At 45.0% G+C, this 19,401-nt stretch overlaps 1 protein-coding gene across 10 annotated transcripts in view; it reads right to left on the reverse strand.

Moving 5' to 3' along the window:
* Nucleotides 1–18,780, reverse strand: part of LETM2 (leucine zipper and EF-hand containing transmembrane protein 2) — a 283,485-nt gene extending 264,705 nt beyond the window's left edge. For 2 of the 10 annotated variants that reach the window (XM_085633949.1, XM_085633942.1), the window contains exon 1: nucleotides 18,625–18,780. The gene's annotated coding sequence lies outside the window, so the exon portion shown is untranslated. Of the gene's footprint in view, nucleotides 1–18,613 lie in introns of all 10 variants that reach the window. The other 8 variants (XM_085633950.1, XM_085633944.1, XM_085633951.1 and 5 more) reach the window with 6 other exon arrangements.
* Nucleotides 18,781–19,401: the final 621 nt, after the last annotated feature.

Here is a 19,401-nt window from a genome sequence, read left to right on the forward strand (position 1 = left end):
CAGTGGAAGTTTGATCCACTGTTGAATTCGAGTTTCCAGCCAGTCTGTAGCACTGCCGTAATTCGCTTTCGATACCTCTTCTGCTAAGCCATATGCCCAGATATTTGGCTGGTTCCACTGCCAATTTCAGGGGTTGTTCAGTTGCATTGAGTTTTGTGGTATCCGTCAACGGGACAAGGATCGACTTGGACCAGTTGATTTGGATGCCAGAGTATCCGCAGTAGCAGATCACATAGTGTATTACTGGTTCCACGTTAGTTTTTGGGTCACGTACATATAGTGCCAACTCATCGGCATAATGGATACTACGAGGCCACGGGTTGTGAAGCCAATTCCCCCATCTGCATGATGTTGTGGCAGTCTGGCCACCAGCGGGTCCATAGCTATAGCAAACAAGAGCGGGGATAGAGGGCATGCCTGTCTTGTACCCCGAGTAATATTGATCGGTTCAGAGATATCACCGTTTAGCCTAATCCGCGCCAGTGGGAGGGTATAGAAAAGTCTAATTTTCCAGATAAATTCATAGCTTGGTCCAAGTAGTAAGAAGAGAAAGGACCACTCCAGAGTATCGAAGGCTTTGGTGGCGTCCAATAATGCAGCCACCACTGGTATGTCTGGGTGTAGGGGATGAATAATCACAAAGATAGTACAGAGATTGCACGATGTGGCATGTGCAGGAATGAAGCCGGACTGGTCCGGGCAGACAATCAATGGCAAAAGGGGGTAGCAGGTCGTTCACCAACACCACCTTGTAGAGCTTATTGTCGATATTAATAATTGATATGGTACGAATTGCATCGCTCAGCAGGTTTGTCGGGCTTTAGGAATGTCACAATCACCGCCTGCCACAGCGAGGGTGGGAGTCGTCCCATCGTCTGCGATTCACTGTATATTTCTAACAGGTATGGCTGTTTTATCATCAAGGGGAAATCTTCTAATCAACTTGCCCCCATATGGGCCTCCTCCTCTCAGTCGTGCACTTTCCCCTCGCCCGCTCATTCCTCTGCAGACCACTTTTTAGGTTGCTTCTTCCCTTGGCTTCAGGCAGCACTGAAGAATAAAATGGGTTGGAGTCAGGCGCTGGATCAAACCATCAGCTCCTGCGCTACATAGAGATTACCTATCATCTTTGTCAGCGTGTTTTAGTGCCCTCAGACTGCCGGATAATGTCAGATTTTGTCACTTGGCCGGCAGAGCCCGCGCAAGGTGCGGCCATCTTGCAACCAGGCGAAGCCACGTCCCCGTTGATAGATTAGCTTTACACCTGATATGATGTCGTAAATTTAAATATGGTGGCGATAAGACTTACTTAAATTAGTGCAGTACGTAGATATTAAAATAAAAACTTTAAGTGAAACTTTATAATATTCCATAAATATTAAGAGAGAGTAGGTTTGCTGTATTTTTTGGGCAATGTCATTGCTGCTCCAATTGCACACTTATGACCAGAAGGCCAATAACTTTTAATTATTCATATAGATACGAGCTAAGATTTGAATCATTCGTAGATGGCGCTGCCATTTGGGTCTCGTCCTGTAGTGATGATTGGTATTTTTGGCTTAACAGGAAGTTTAGTGTAGAAAATCGGATGGGTGGAATTCAAATACATCCCCTTTGTAATGAAGGCCACACAGTAGATTGGAACCTAATTGGTACACGGCCTGAGCGTTTGTATAGCGTGCTGATTTGTTGAGGCTTTCTTTATTGTTGGACTATGACAGAGCAATGAGCAGCTGTGCCTATAGATGAGCGAGGGAAGCTGCGAGACAGACAATTCTAGCAGGTATATTGAGTCGGTTCTCTTAACGGGTTTAAGGACAGTTTGAAAAAGCAAGTGGGATATCAGAGTTCCTTCCATATTTCTCATTGTAGTGTTTTGTAGCGACATACAGCTATAAGGTTGGGCGTTCTTACAGTGTATCATCCATTGAATAGTATCAAGTTAAAGGAGAATCTCTATATGAATTTCTGCCGATAATTTAAGATATGGGTGACCAATATTTGGTACACATGAATTTGTACAGACCCATGAGGCAACGAAATTCTTAAACATTGCCATTTGTATTATTTCTTTGCATTCTTGTCTGTAGGAAAGCTTTTTGGTTATTCGCTCTCATTTTACACATACTCCGGAATTTCATCTAAACATGGCGGTTTACTAGGTGGGTGCAGCGAGCTGATATAGCTTTGTTATGCCCTATTAATAGCTAAACGCAACGAGCCCACGGGTGCAGACTGAGTGGCTAAGCAGAAGGTGGATTTAAGATAACCAAGCTACAAGTCAGGGTATCCCTTATCAGGACAGTTCCCTTCACACACTATTGGTGTCATGCTTCATCATAGGGGTGCTTCTAATGGTGGTCAGCTGCATACCTCAGCTCATTGCTTTTTAATCTTGTCGCTAGGTAGCTCAAAAAAGTTTTTCGTTAGCTAGCCTCGCTGAAAGTTTTAAACCCACTATCACCTCATTTTAGCACTGCAAATTTTTTCAGTATTTGTTCATACACCTAGCTCACATAGGGCTTTAGTATAACTCAGTTGCCCATTCAAAACATCCCTGAGCTCCTCCCTCGTAGAGAGGGGGTTGTAGCCCGGGTAAGAACTAGGCTCTGACGCAAGGAGGCACCCCTATGACACCAATGGTGTGTGAGGGGAACCGTCCTGATAAGGGATACCCCAACTTGTAGCTTGGTTTTCTTAAATCCACCTTCTGCTTAGCCACTCAGTCTGGACCCGTGGGCTCGTTGTATTTAGCTGTTGATAAATGGGGCGTGTGCCCACTGATAGAGCTAGATTTCATCAAGATTAAGCATCGCTCTGTTTTGTATTTCAGACAGACTGCATTTAAAATGGCACGCAGATTTTGGTGCAAGTGAAAACACATGGCACATGAAATAAGGCCTAGTCAGATGTTTTTTAAGAGAGGCACTTTTGGTGCATCCAAAGTGAAAGACATAAAATGAGGCCTGGTCAAAATGCTTATAGTCTGAAATGCTTATGCTGAATTAACATGTGTTTTTGCAGTGTAGAGAAACTCATGATTGCAGTTTCCTTTTTAGCTTTGAAGCTAAGCATGGAATGTGTTCTCTCCTCCCAGCTCCTCTCCCTTATAATCTACACTCCCTGTTCCCGTCTCAAGAGACTTTGGCTCTGTTGCATATTTAGACAATACATATCCAGTTCATAACACATCTTTTTATAATGTGTATTAATTAATCAACCATGCACCAACACTACATGTGGGGCAAACGCATTTTGCATGAAAAGCTATCTAAAACATTAGAGCAAGTTGCTATGAGTATGTATCAACTGCTTGCGCTTTGAAAATTTGCACTGGTGCATGTTTATGGTATGTTGTACATTGCACATTTTGCATGATGTGCACAAATAATAGTAAAGCTGCTTTAAATGAATAGCTTTTGCTAGGTAATAACTAATACAGGGTACCAGTATGGGGGGAGGTAAACATAATGGGTTTTATTTCATAAATTAATACTCTTTTGTGTTTGTTTTGTTTTTGGGCCTACCATAAAATGGCTGCCTGGGAATCCAGCATGGCTGAGAATGGTGCTGAATGAGAGACGCATGCGCAGAACCAGCTACATGAACTGCCAAGTGCCTCAAGTGAAGACATATGGGTCAAGGTCACAGTGAACTGTACATTCTTGTCATCGTGCCAATGTACCAGTGTTTGTGGGAAAGTGTCATTCCTGTGTGCTATGTGATAGAGAGACAGGAAATTGAGTGTTACATTTTGTTGAAAGAAATGTTCTTACTGATACATGTTATGTATATTGTTCTTAGCACTAAGCCCCTATTGTCAGAACTGGTATGGGTTGGATTTGCAATGAGGGGACCCTCATGTCATCCATGCTGACCAATAACAGTGCGAGTTTCTACTGAAACTGAAACATTATTAGTGTAGTCAGCCAAGAATTAGAGTATAAATAATGACCCCTTAAGGGGCGTGTTAGCCTTAGAAGTCTTAGAGGGAGGAGAGGAGAAGAATCAGATCTGACACAGACATCATATGGGTTAGGTACTTGAACGTTGCGGGTGCAGCCTGGGAGGAGATTGCGTCTGAGGAGAGTCAGAGGGAGGTGGGGGGGCTTGCTCATGTTTTTTTCAGAGAGGCCTGGGCTAGCCTTGCACGTCATATTTTTGGCAAGGCAGATCACATTCCTCTGTGGTCTTGTGAAGGGAGGGCAGCATCTCTCAGATGAACAGACCAGGGTAGAGAGTGCAGCTGATAGAAAAGGTTTAGATTTAGATGCTAAAACTCTAAGTTTATGCTTTGACTAACTAACTAGTTTTGAAAATATTTGTCTTATGCATTTATTTCTCTTTATGGGAGATTTTTGCCAATTATTAATTGTTGATTAGCCTTGCAAAAATCACTCTTGAATTATATTTTCCTGAACTCTTTAAAGAATTCTGACATACATTTGATGCCTCGTTCCCTTCCTTTATGGAAATGCCTTATATTCAGTCTGTAATATGTTCAGTATTAATTCTATTTTCCTATTTTCAATTCTGTAACCTGATTGATATTTGACTAATGAATAAAGGGTCAAAGAAACTTAACTTTTGACTAGAAAATAAAACCCTTTACAAATACTCACAACTCTCTTCATTGGCTTAAATATTAATTACATTTTCATTTTTCATGTTTGTGTAAAGTCTCCTGGAAATGATGCACTGTGGCAAAGGTCCATCACCTTTACAGTGGTAAACTAGAAGTAAATGAGGTTTTGCATTGAGAAATTACCATGAAATTACCGCTGGATCACCACGCAGGTCCCTAAACCTCCTCCAGGCCCTTTTTGTGTGTGCATCCCCTATTAATAATCAAAGAGAACTAACAGTTACATGCGTTTGTACAGGGATGTGGAATTCCTATAGCCCGACGCCCAGGACATAATGTTTGGGGTCAAGGGCAACAAGTTTCCATGTGTATTTTGTCCTTGGGACAAGTAGGCCCAACCCCCTACATCACAAACCCTTTCACTTCCAGTTTACAGTACCATATTATGGACCAGGGAAAGGTTTTGCCTGCAGTTAAGGTAATATTTGTGTCCATGGGTTAATGCTGTTCAAACTTGTATTTATGGTTCATTAATGCAAAACCTTTATTATTAGGGTGAGTGATCTAAGTACATGTAAGTTCAGACTATACTACTGACAGTGGGTCCAGTATAAAAATGAGTACACGCGTTTTCAATATTTAGCAATATGAGGCTATGCATACTGCTCCCAGAATGCTCTCCGATTAGATGCAAATATATGCAGAAGCTTGAAAGCAAGATTGATTATTCTTTGCTTTCAAAATAAAATGTTCATAAAAACATGCAAAAACATTTAGCTAAACTACTGTAACATTTTAGGTACCATTTTCCTGCAGCATCATTTAGCCTGGTCTCATTCCACCGCCACGTTGAAAATACGCGAATAAGGACAACATAAGTGTCTTTTTAAGAAACAGGGCTACTCATATGTCATAGCTCCTGTGTGACGAGGTGGCTAGCTGGTACAAGGGTCCTTGGCTACTACCGGTCACTGGTTGCTCATATTAAGGGTCCAGATAAGGTGGACGAATTCCTTGTGCCCTGAAGAAATTGGCACTACAACTGATAGGCAATGAAACATGTTGGCCCAACATAACTTGGTATGCAAACATGCAGTATGTTTTTAGTTTGAATAAGCCCACGAGTTGTGAATAAAGTGGTCTGCTGGTGACTGTGGGTCTTATATCAATTTTAACTACACGGGGTTGAAGTGTGTGATTCTGTCACATAATTTCACCAAGTTCACTGGTTTTCTGGACACCATTTTTGTTTTTCACAAGGTAGCGACCTATGATGATAAACGTGGGCATAACTGGTGATATTTAACCAGCAAGCTCACTTGGGTGGTGCGCACGTGAGGTGCTACCTTGTTTCTGCACTTTTTAAATATTTTCTCACACATTGTTGTGTGATATACATCTGTCAAGGTATGGGGTATTCCTCTTTGAACCCAGTGCCTGTTGACTTTTAGTTTGGTTCTTTTAGAGTAAAGAGTACGGCTATTGTGAGGAGGGACAATTCTCCTAAGTTTGTGAAGGGAGATTGTTGAGGAAGAAAATAAACTTCCATTCCCACTCATAAAGTAAATATAAAGAATTGCCGTGATGGCAGATTAGGTCTTTGTGGTTATATTGTTGATTTTGATTGGGGGGCGACCTAATCTGCTCTTTCCCCCTGTAACTCCTTGATGTTTGGAACATGTTTTTTGTAAAACCTTATTGGTGTGGGAGCTACTGGGCCCTCATTATAACAAACATTGGCAAAAGCAAAAATTGTTTTGGTCTCAAAAAAGCACACATTGCAACAGTAGTTTCTGGCACTGAACAAAACGACTATGTGTCGATTATGCTCCTTGTGAAAGAACAGAATGCTGTCACTCACAGTGAAGCTAGCCGACAGAGAGAGAGACAGAATTTTTATAAACACAAAATGTCATGGTTAACGCCAGACCTAATCAGGGGCCCAATTATTCAATTATTATTATTAAGTCTCAAAAGTACACTCATGTCCTTGCATTAAGTACAGATATACGACTTTCATGAATTCACAAGCCTTTACAGAAGTAGGCCAAGAAATAGTACTCCTAGAAAATATTTGTGAACTACATTTTAGCATGAGCTAATATGCACGTGTAGATGTGCTCATGCGAAAATCTGAGTGTTTGCAAGTTCACTTTCCCTCCAACCATTTTTTCCCCAACCCTGAAAGAAGTTTTATGTCTGCCATTGTCAGGAGTAAATTTCCAACCTTTCTCAGTATGGGAAAAGAGTAGAGAAGAGTTGGTAAAAACCCTTAAAATATGCAAATTAGTAGGTTTGCACAGACTCAAAAGAGCATTCCAACCCTGGAACTGATGCTTACCTTCAGCGCTAGTATGTAGATCTGCTGAAAAGTGGCAACATAAGGGGATTGCTAGTGTTCAAACCGTACTATGCAAGGAGCCCCGGCATAATCAGAGAGACTATTCCGGAGCGCTTATATAATGAGATTGCTGCCATAATTTGTCACCGCACTACATGGCAATGTAGGGACAAGTTGATTTTGTTACAGGACAAGTACATTTATGAAGCAAACGGCCATATGGACAAGTAGATATTTTATAAAATTCCACACTCCTGATTTGTAGTTCACAGAGCAGAGGTCCATGATGATTGTGTCCTTGGGTAGCAAAGGAATTTTTTTAGAAGGCTATCCATTCAATGCTTCCAGGCCACCCTGAAGCTCACCCACGGACCCTTCACCTGCCGCAACTGCAGCTACACCAGCCAGCGCACGCCCTGCCCACCACACCTCAGCAGACCACAGCAACAAACTCAGCTGCATACTACTCAACACCCGCTCAGTCCACAAGCACGTTGCAGAACTCTGGAACCTGCTTGACTCCTCCTCCCCGGACGTCGCCTTCCTGACAGAGACCTAGATGAACACCTCCTCAGCACCTGACATAGCCATAGCCATCCCGGACGGCTACAAAATCACCCGCAGGGACCGAAATAACAAACCAGGAGGAGGAATCACCATCGTCCACAGGAAGACCATCAGAATCTCCACCAACATCGAAGACTCCCTCGCCTCGGCCGAACACCTACACATCCAGATCCACATCAATCACAACACCACCTTCAGAGGGACCCTCGTCTATAGACCACTGGGACTCCGACCACAGTTCAGCGATTCCATCGCCGACCTCTTCAGCACGCACGCCCTCGACTCCACGGACTACATTCTCCTCTAAGACCTGAACTTCCACCTCGAGAACACCAACGACAGGAACTCCACATAACTGATCAACAACCTTGCCAACCTCTGACTCAAACAGCTCGTCACCACAACTACCCACTCCACTGGACACACGCTCAACCCCATCTTCTCCGCCAGCGACCACGTCACCTTCAGCCACACCACCGAACTCCACTGGACCGACCATCACTGCATCCACTTCTCCTTCGAGAAACACACCACGCACAACCAACCTCAACCTATCCCACACCGCAGCTGGAAGAAAGTCATCGAAGACCAGCTCATCGCCGCACTCGCCCGAGACCCTCCACCCGAGCCCTCCGATACCGACTCCACAGCCTACAACTTCAGACAATGGATCGACGACTGTGTCAACACTCTAGCCCTGATTAGGAAACCCTCCAACAGGCGCACCAACACGAGAGCCACCAGGTTCAACACTGACCTCCACAACTCCAAGCACACCTGCCGAAAACTCGAGAAGCAGTGGCGCAATGACCAGACCCCAGACAACCACGCAGCCCTCATAAACGCCAGACGCAAGCACCACCAACTCATCCGATCTGCCAAAAGAACCGCCTTCAAGGAACGCATCGACAACAACGCACACGACAGCAAAGAGCTCTTCAACATCGTGAAAGAACTCGCCACCCCCAGCTCCAGCGACGTGCCATCATCACAAGAGCTCTGCGACTCCCTGGCCACCTTCTTCCACCGCAAGATCGCAGACATCCACAACAGCTTCGACACCCAGACGCCAACAACAGATGCCGACGCCCCAGACTCAACACCCACCAAACACACCGGCCTCCTACTCGCCTGGAACCACGTCAACGACGAAGACTCCATCAAAATCATGAACACCATCCACTCTGGCTCACCTACCGACCCCTGCCCACACCACATCTTCAACAAAGCAAGCTCAATTATCGCACCCCATCTACGAAAGATCATCAACAACTCCTTCGAGACCGCAACCTTCCCAGAGAGCTGGAAACACGCCGAGATCAACGCCCTACTCAAGAAACCCAGGGCGGACCCAAAGGACCTCAAGAACTTTTGCCCCATCTCCCTGCTCCCGTTCCCGGCGAAAGTAATTGAGAAAACCGCCAACAGGCAACTGATCCACTTCCTGGAGGAGAACAACACCCTGGACTACTCCCAATCCGGCTTCCACAGCACTCACAGCACCGAAACCGCCATCATCGCCGCCACGGACGACATCAGGACCCTACTGGACAACGGCGAAACCGCGGCCCTCATCCTCCTGGACCTCTCGGCCACCTTCGACACCGTCTGTCACCACACCGTGCGCACATGCCTCTGCGACGCAGGGATCTGAGACAAAACCCTGGACTGGATCACCTCCCTCCTCACCGGCAGAACCCAGAGAGTCCGTCTCCCCCCCTTTCTGCTCCGAAGCCACCGCGATCCCCTGCGGCGTACCCTCAAGGATCATCCCTCAGCACGACCCTTTTCAACATCTACATGGCACCACTAGCCAACATCGTCCCAGCACACCATCTCAACATCATCTTGTATGCCGACAACACCCAGCTGATCCTCTCCCTCACCAAGGACCCAGCCACCACCAAATCCAACCTCCACGAGGGAATGAGGGCCGTCGCAGACTGGATGAAGACTAGCCGGCTGAAACTGAATTCAGACAAGACTGTGGTCCTCATCCTCAGCTCCACCCCCTCCGCATGGGACGACTCCTGGTGGCCAGCCACACTGGGAGCCGCCCCAACATCAACTAACCATGCTCGCAACCTGGGGTTCATCCTGGACTCAACGCTCTCTATGACCCAGCAAGTTAGCGCCGTCTCCTCCTCCTGCTTCATCATCCTCCGCATGCTCCGCAAGATCTACAAATGGATCCCCACCGAAACCAGAAGGACGGTCACCCAAGCACTCATCAGCAGCAGGCTGGATTATGGTAACGCCCTCTACGCAGGAACCACGGCCACACTCCAGAAAAGACTCCCAACGCATACAAAACGCCTCCACATGCCTCATCCTCGGACTCCCCCGCCACAGCCACATCACCACCCACCTGAGAGACCTGCACTGGCTCCCAGTCAACTAGAGGATCACCTTCAAGCTCCTCACCCACGCTCACAAAGCACTCCACAACGCCGGACCAGCATACCTTAACGACCGACTGTCCTTCTACACCCTGATCCGCCAGCTCCGCTCCTCAGACCTCACCCTCGCCACCGTCCCACGCTTCCGCCGAACGACCACCGGCGGCAGATCATTCCCCCACCTCGCCGCCAAGACATGGAACACCCTCCCCGCCCACCTACAACTGACCCAGGACCTGCTGACCTTCAGAAGACTTCTCAAGACCTGGCTGTTCGACCAGTAGCTGCTTCCCCCCTCCCCCCCAGCGTCTTGAGACCCTCACGGGTGAGCAGCGCGCTTTACAAATGTTTGATTGATTGATATACATGGCATTTAAACTTCAGTAATGGCAGAGTCTAGTACTTACGAGATACCCTTATATTTCACAATTATATAACAGGATGGCGAGCCAAATCATGCAATTATAATTTAATTAGGATTTGATGAATGTGTTGGAAAATGAAATGTGATTATAACCCTCTTTTCCACTCTGACCCCCCTCTTCTCCCTTTTTTTTCAAACACTTTTCATCTTGCTCTTGAGGTGGAGGGTAACGTTTTTTTTTTAATGTACTGTGTAAAAATATTGTTTTAGAAAGAATATGTAAAATATTGTCAAATCCATTGTTGTGTTTTGTGCTGGGTTGATTGCATGAGTTTTTGTGCTATGGCATGAGTAATTCCACACAGAAGATACAGTTGTGTTGAAAAAGATTTTATTGATCCTGAAAAAGGTGGTCTTAATTAACCACCAAAATGCGTTGAGCATACTTTGCTCATTTTCTATCACATTTTATTATGGAAATTTTAAGTACATGAATTCATGATCGTATGATCTATTATAAAAAGTGCAATGATAGATACTGATGTAATTTTAGTAGGATTTTTCATGGAATGTGTCAATGTATGGTCTTGTCTTTTTGGTTTGAAGAATTTTACATGATTATAATAAATGTAATATATATTGTATGTAGATGTTTTGTGTATCTATTTGTGCAGAGTTAACTTTTATAGATTTTTGTCTCAGACTTAGGGGAACTCTATTGGGTTTTTGTAAGTAAGGAGAATAACTGAAGACACCGTGGATAAGGAAAACATCAGGAAACGCTCTGACATCTAGAGTTTAACATGGAAAAAGAATGTACAGGTAGACATCATTACTTCTGCGTGGGTCGCCATCTTTAGTCGGTTGCTAGCATGTCATATTGGTTGAACTAGCAGACGTAATATGGACACACTGTTGGTTTCAGGCACACATTTTCACACTGGCGCTGAGTACAGTACGAGCCAGCTCAAATAATTCAGTCTGTCGGATGCGCTGAAGAACTTTTGGGTAACAGACACCCCAGCAGAAGGGTGTTCACACACAGAAACACATCATCCCATCTATGATACAGTGGCAAAATCAGTGACAAGCACACAAACAAGAGCTCCACTAGGCTAATTTGAAAACAATGTTTGACAGGTACTCTGAGTCTCGATTAGATACAGACACTACATATTGACTTGCTTAACAGTCAACTTTATCAGTTTGTAATTGCTGGAAGTGTCACATGTGCAGTGGAAAGAAACAGTCTTCTCATTTAGCTTTTAACTTTTATATTACGCCAAGGCTCTAAAGCAATAGATCATAATAACTACACACATTAAGTTTATAATTTCAGTTTCCAAAATGTAATGGAAGTGAGAATTGTGTTGTTCTGTTATCATTTAATAGTTTTGCTGTGATTTTTTATATGTATCTACGTAGTGGGCAATGCGAAATAAAACTTCTTCTCCCTCCTGAGCTATCCAAGAGAGCAACCCATTTAACAGACGAAATGGGGGAAAAACGTTTACCTACGGAAGAGTGTGTGCAGCAAACATGAATGGAAAGGAAGATTTCATTAATAATATATTATTTAACAACTGCATGGAAGGAAGTGTTCGACAATTTGCCAGATTTGTAACAATGTGAAGTAAGAGGGTTGAATGATGTTAACATTAGGGTAAAGAAACTTCATATACATTATCTTCCAAAAGTCAGCACCATCGTAAAACAAAATCACTTTAGCAAGCGTTCAAGGAGAAAAGACATCACAAGAGATTAAGAAAATTAGTGGAGTTTTGAAAGTTTGGAGGGCAGACGTATTAATACATCCAGGCTTGATTTCTTATAAATTGTAATAATGACAAATTATGTGAAGAACTGTGATTAAAGGTTGATCTCCTGCTAACTGAGGTATTAATGGTAGAGAAAAGGGATATGGTGTGTGCTGAAGAGATTAAAAGAGAAAGTGAGCAGAGCACAGGTGTGAGTATGGTAAAGGAGAACTATAGTAGTGGCACTAAGGAGAGAGGTGAATTTTAAAGAAGTGGGTTTCTGTTGGTATTACCAGGAAAGATTGTCCTGCGCTAAAAAGCCTTTTGTAACAAATTGGTAAGCATGGACATTTTGTGAGGTGATGTAGATTACAATCAAAAGCAAACATAGAGAAGGAGGTGTGCAATTGGTTGTTTTACAGTTGTGTAGTAACAATGGTGGTTATCTCATGCATTATGTGATCGTGGAACGTAAACTTTTGGACATGATGTTCGAATCCTGCTCACATATTACCATCATTTCAGAGAAGACTGGTAGATTTTGTTTTGAAAGAACATTATGCTAAGGAAGATGGACGTGAAGCCTCTTGGTTGCAGGGGTCACTAGATCAAAATTAAGGGGTATTTTGAAGAGACTGTGGAATTTAAAAATAATATTGTGGTCAACGTATATGTGTCTTTAAAGAGTGACAAAGTCCTTGGTTGCCCGCATCAAAAGATATAAGGTGTCTACTGGGACATGGGCACACCCGGGAAGATATGACCATTCCGCCCCGCTCAGATGCCCCTTACTGGGCGTGGAGGAAAACCTCCCTCACATGAGAGGACAATCTCAGACCGCGGACACAAGCGCGGCGGACTCTTGCCCCCCCCCTCCGATGGCCCTCTGGCCCCCCCCCCTTTCTTCTTCCCCCCCCTCACGACCTGCTACTCGGCGCGCCCCCCATACGGCCCGGCTATGCCCCGCTGGACAGCTCCTGTCTCCTCTTACACTGCTGCAGAACGATCTCCACCTCCCCCCCCCACCCCTCTTACTCTAGTCCCCACCCGAGTTTTCGACCCTGGCCCTGATCCCTACGTTCATGTTACACACACGGGGAGCAGTTCGGCGACTGGTTACGCTCCCTGGCCGAACCCGTGTTCCACCACAGCAACAGTTGCTATGAGCGTCCTTGCGAGCTATGCTGCAACCTCCTCGTCGCGCTCCAGCTTACGCCAAGAGCAGGCCACCGGGGCTCTGTTGCCCGGAGACCAGGGCATTTGGTGGAAAACCCGGCGCCTAGCGCAATTCCTCCTATGAGCCTAGGGGCTAATTGACGGCGCTGCACTGCGGGCTGGCACACAGCGCCCTCCTCTCTTGCAGGCAATGCGCTTCAGATGAGACACGACGAAATACAGAAAAACACCATCGACCCACTTATACGCAATGTACATACCTGATTCCTCTGCATATGTTCAACTGATTTCCGCCGCCGGACCTCCGGGTTGTCGGCTAAATGGCTGTGTCTAACCATCTGAACGTGTGTATTCTAGTATTGCTGAATCGATGCCTTGGCGAAAGACTGTACATTGTCAATTGATGCAACTGCGGTTAATAAAGGTTTTCAAAAAAAAAAAAAAAAATCAAAAGATATAAGGTGTGTTTCTTGACCCTCATGCTGATCTATAGGTGCAAATGTAGGTGAAGGTTGCATTAAACCGGAAAGTTATTAAAGAACACCTTGGGTGTCCTATAGTCATAAAATCACATTAATAAAAAATGCAGTCCCAGTTGGGTCAAGGGTGATGATGTTGCCTGTAGGAGTACATGATGCTGTGAGGCCTTAATTTGAGAAATTGTGTACAATGGGATCTACTGCTCCAGTTGGGGGGAGGCTGAATGGTTGGCTCCTATTGGTGAGGTATGTCTCCGAGTTGATTTAAGATCCCTGAACAAATAGGTCAATGTAGATGTACATTCCCTCCAAAATATGTCGGAAATGCTTTCCATGTTGTGAGAGTCAACATTTTCACCACTATTGATTTTGCCTATCATCAGATATGTCATCAAGAGCAGATATGATTATACGATATGCAAGGTTTTGGTTTAGCTGAAATGTGTTGGATTGAGGAGACAACGGACAGTGTTAGACCTTTCTGGAATCTGAAGAAAGAATTGAGTGAGAAGGATGCATTGCTCTTCAGTGGTACTATGTTGGTGCAGCCTATTACTTTGAGGGAAAGGCTGATGGAATTAAGGCATGATGGTCATTTGGGGGGTAAAGACTATGGATTCAGCAGGATTTTCAGTGGCCCTGGTGGATTTGGAGGTGGAACGATTAATTTGAAGTGAGCTAAATGCTACAATAATGACAACATTTTAAAAATGCTTTCTCAACCAAAGCAAAGGTGAGAACTACCCAGTTTGCAATGTGAAGAAGTGTACTTTACTTCACCTGGAAACTAAGAATGTTGTTGAACACTTTAACAAGACGACCAAAGAATGTTCTCAAATGGATGGATAGGGTGAATGGATTACCAGGTAAGGAATAATTGAAGAAAGGGTTGGTAGCTTACATGACGAGTTCAAATTCTACAATAAGACATTCACTATTTGAGTTATGAACGGTAGAAAACAGAAATGAGTCTATCCCAAGGCTGAATGGTTTAAAGGAAAAGTAAAGGTATCCATGGAAGAGAATAGGAGCAAAAGAGAAGAAAAGTGTACTTGATAAGAGGGGAGCAATGAACGAGAGGGAAAGGTAGAGGGTGTGTGTGTTAAAAATACAGGCTTCTGTGGGCTGGGTCATGCTAGAAGTTTACAAAGCTTTTTCAAGTGATTAAAGGGTTTAGGAACGCATGGACAACAAATAATAAAATATGGAATGCGAGTAATGTGTGTGTGTTACAAGATTCCAGAAGGTAGCTGTACGAACACTCTGGCTGTGGGTGCTGATTTGACACCACAAAGTGTTTAGGAAAACTTTAACATTTCTCATCTGGGTGCCCCAGAAACATCAAGCACAGGATTATGACAGCAGTCAAGAAACTGATGTACCAAAGCCATTATTAAGTGTACATGCAATCCGAGGTGGCGAACGTGTGACACTTCACTTGGGTAACTATGCCTGAACAAGACTGCAAAGAAATGCAGCACAGTCTCGACTAAGATTCAGAAGGCGAGGTAATGAAGAAGGAGATGCTACTAACGTGTAAGAAGGGGAAGTTTAGGTCACTGTACAGGTGAAATAACTCAAACTGTACTGAGGGACCTGGGAAAGAGTGAGACGAGAGGGCCGTGCATGGAGGCAACGTTTGAGGCTCCAATGATGCGTACATGCCAACAGACCGGATTCAGACGGGAGACTTCTGATTTTTTTAAGCCAAAATGGTTTTAACTACATTTGCATATCCCCAATCATTTTGTTCTCAAATCTCCCACTTTCCTGTTCTGAGATGTCGGCATATATGCTGAAGTCCATGAAGACTAGCGCTGCAACTCAAAGGTGCAAGGCAAAAATGAAGGCTATTCCTCGGCTGTATATAAATGTAAGATGTCAGCCTGAACAGAGGTGAGGGAGATTCATAAATGGAATGCTGTGTATGATAAAATTCTATTACAGGACCAGAGGCTTCGTGTTATGCTTATTCTTTCTTTTACTGACAACACAGCAGCCAATGAAAAACGTTCATTCAATAACAAAAACTACATTTCCCATGGTGCTCTTGCACCAATCACGTCCCATCAGCCCCAATAAGAGCCACCAACACAGTCCCATGATCCTCTTTCTTTGCTGCTCACAGCAAGAGATAAGTGCTCTCTTATTACTTTGTATCTACTTGTGTTTTTATGACTTGCGCTATGGGCGTTTAGCACATTGTTATCAGACTGTTGATATTGTGCATGTAATGGGTTAATTTGACTGTTTAGAATTCATGTGGTAACATTGTTTCATAGATAGATCTAAACGCGCGTTGCGTGAGTTATTGGGTCTCTAACCTTATTGGCAGCTCTGCTACTTTGTTGCAATTTGAAGCGCCTACGGGAGCGGGAGTACCTTTCCATTTTTCACAGACTTTCAGGCCGCATTGGTCGTGCGCTTAAAGCGCTGTTGTCTGGGGCTTCCCTCATCGCCCGACAACCTCGGAGCCCCCGTTTCAAAGGTCCGACGCACGCAGCCCAATTGGGCTCCTTTTGGGCTTGATTTAGGCCACATTGGGCTGTGCACGTTGTGACCGTCCTGTTTTTTGAATATTTACCGCTCTTCCTGCGGAGTCTCTTCGTGAGCTGACTGATTGGCAGTAAGAACAATCGCCTTGTGGAGTGGGCACACGCTCCTTGTATTGAAATATTAGCTCCTACGCCTGTGAGGGCTGCAAGAACTTGATTACAGCACTGCTGAGGGGGCTTGGTACTCTAAAGACTTTCTAACAGATTGTGTGCAAGTGGGCTAGCCCCCCCCTTACTCCTCCATTGATATTCTAATCCTTTTATTGTTCTTGCTACTCACCCCAAAATTAATAACATGGATGATTGGGTGAGATATGAGGATGATGAGGAAATATATTATGATGGACAGGAGACGGTCCTTGAAGACTCTATTGTTGATGCGCTGGACGCCTCCGTCCAGCAGCCTGTTAACAAGGCATTGGAGAGCACAGTTCCAAATACTGTGCAACAAGCTTTGGCGGCTGCATTAAAACCTATCACGAAGCAGCTTGAAAGTTTTGCTAAACGCCATGGGTTTAGGAAATTTAAATCCAAGCTTGATACTCCTTCAGAGACTGCTGGAGTGAAGGAGAAGTAGCCCCATGCAAGCGCTTTAGGTTCTTTACCTCAGAGGGATCCAGGGGATCATGCTTATTCCACTGGAGGAAAGGCGACGTGTAAACGAAAAGTGTATGTTGATGACGATACCACGGATACCAACACTGACACTACCGATGAGGAAGCCCCTCCTAGAAAGAAGGCCAAAACAGATGCCTCTCTGGGTCCGGATACTCCACCATCCAATACCCAGTTCACCTTTAATCCAGGAGACATTGTGCACCCCCATTCTTCCGACTGGGCCCCGGCTCCTGAGGTCTCGAATTATTTGCACGATAACCTTCGCAGGGGGTTTGACAAAGAAGTACGTAATAGCCTGCGATCGGAGTGCCCTCGACCCGATCTTCCAGACAAAGTGGCTGAAACCCCGGAAATCGACGTGAGTATCCTTACCTTTTTTTAAAAGTTTGCCAAAGATGCTAAGAAGGGGATAAACCGCGCTTGGCGCGGGTGCCAAGACAAGCTCTTGGATGGTGCGGGGCCGTTAGCAAAAATCTTGAAAATGGTCCTCATGGCCAAAGAATCAGGGGCCCCCGTGGATCCAGATATCTTGGCGGAATGGACTCAAAGGGCGACCTGCCTCTTTGGCAATGCTAATTGCGCAATATTCACCGAACGACTCAAATCCTTGCTCATGCGCATGGATTCCAACCTCACTGACCTTGCTTCTGCAGAACCGGGACCCCAAGCTGATGGCAATCTCTTTGGCGACCGCTTTGTCAAAGACGTCTCAAAGTATGTGGGGGCATTCACATCACTGGACAAGGCGCAATCTGGCATTAAACGTGCCTTCCAGCACGGCCTTTTTACCAGGGCCTGACGAGGCAGGGGACGCCCGTCAGACCGCTTCTATAATCAAGGTCCCTCCAGAGGCGACTATGGCCGCGGCAGGGGAGAATGGGATTCAACTAGAGGAGGTACCTTCTATCCCACACGCCGACGCTTTAACAAACGCTGTTTCCACGGGGTGGAAACAGAGCAGGATTCCAGGCACAGACTTCTGCAGGTAAGAGTAACAGACATTTCTCCGTTACCACTGGGGGCCGGACACAATTCTTTGTTCACAATTGGAGAAGATTGACACAGGATGCCTGGGTATTACAGACTGTTCAGGGGTTCCATCTGGAATTCTATTGTACACCAATTCAGGACGCACTCCTCAGGTCAGTTTTTCCCAACAAGAATGTAGTTTTATAGATACAGAAATCGGCGAATTGCTGAGAAAACGTGCGATCGCTCGCTGCGACTGCGGGCCTCACGGTTTTTCCAGCAATGTCTTTTTGGTTCAAAAGAAAGGTGGTGCGTAAGGTATAAATTTTTTTATTGTGAACAACTGTGAACCCATTTAAGCCTGCCACATTAAAAGTCCTACTTGTGTGTTTTAATTCTCTGAATTTATATAGAAAAACAACACAGACTCAGAATAGCAAAAAAAATGCTCTACTGAGTTAAAAAAGATGGAAACATGTATTGTGATAAAGGTCATACATTTAGTAAATCTATAAACAAAACATTGGATGGCTATTTTTAGGACCGCAATCACACAGTGATAAACAAATATAACTTATAGGAACCAAAGAAAGCAAAATAAAATACATTACAGCCAACCTCAGTTCATGTAAACTGGGATCTTTCAGGTTGCTTTACAAGTTGCAACCACCATGGTCAGCTGGAAAGTCTGTGTTTTTTATTGATTACTGTCCATCTCACCAACGGCGTTAAAAAAATTCTAAATATCTACGAAATTATGCACACAAACTAACCCACCCGAATGAGGCGGGAGAGTCCCATACCTGGGCCTTACCTCCCGCCTCCAGACGGAGGCTCTTAAAAACTCCTCTGTCTCGCTTTCGACTCTTAGCGGCTCAATAAACGACAGCAGTAAGAATCTTGTTGACATGTTACGAATCTGGGAGGGGGCTCGGGACTGTGTCGTACTATAAGTCTTGCAATTGGTTGAACTCAGGACCGGCCCCGGAAAAGACATCTCGATCGACCCGGAAGAAACTGACCACTCTGTCCCGGAAGAGGTCACATGATATTACCCTGGAAGTGATTTTTTTCTGTCGCATTTGGGCCGGCATTCTACATCTGAGCTTCTTCAGATTGTGAATTAGATTTTCGCTTGTAATTGAGGTGAATCTCCGACAGTATAGTACTGCATAAAACCGCACACTGGCACAGGCGTATGGAAGTTTATGTATTGAAGAAAGCAGCCAGAAGACAAAGCACAACTGTGGCCTGGCAGCGGCTTGTAAGCCGCCTGGAGAGGACACTTGGGAGATTGTGTCAGCAATTGTAGCTGAGGATGCGTCGTGTTGTTGTCAGGCCTGCGAGGTGCATGGCAGTGGTCTTATCAGTAGTCTACGACCTGGCAGGAGGTGACAGTGAGTTTACCAAATTGGATGGGGAAAAGGTTTGCCGGGCTTAAGGCAGGGGTACCAGCAGGAGCCATTTAGCTGCTACTTGACGTCACTGTGACGATATGTGAAGGAGCATGTAATTCTTAGAGTATGGTCCTGCACGCGTTGCCGGGAGACCGACTGTGACTGTCTGTTCCAGACGTGGACTGCCTTGTTTA

This window comes from Triturus cristatus, chromosome 11, assembly GCF_964204655.1.
Source record: "Triturus cristatus chromosome 11, aTriCri1.1, whole genome shotgun sequence".
NCBI lineage: Eukaryota > Metazoa > Chordata > Amphibia > Caudata > Salamandridae > Triturus > Triturus cristatus.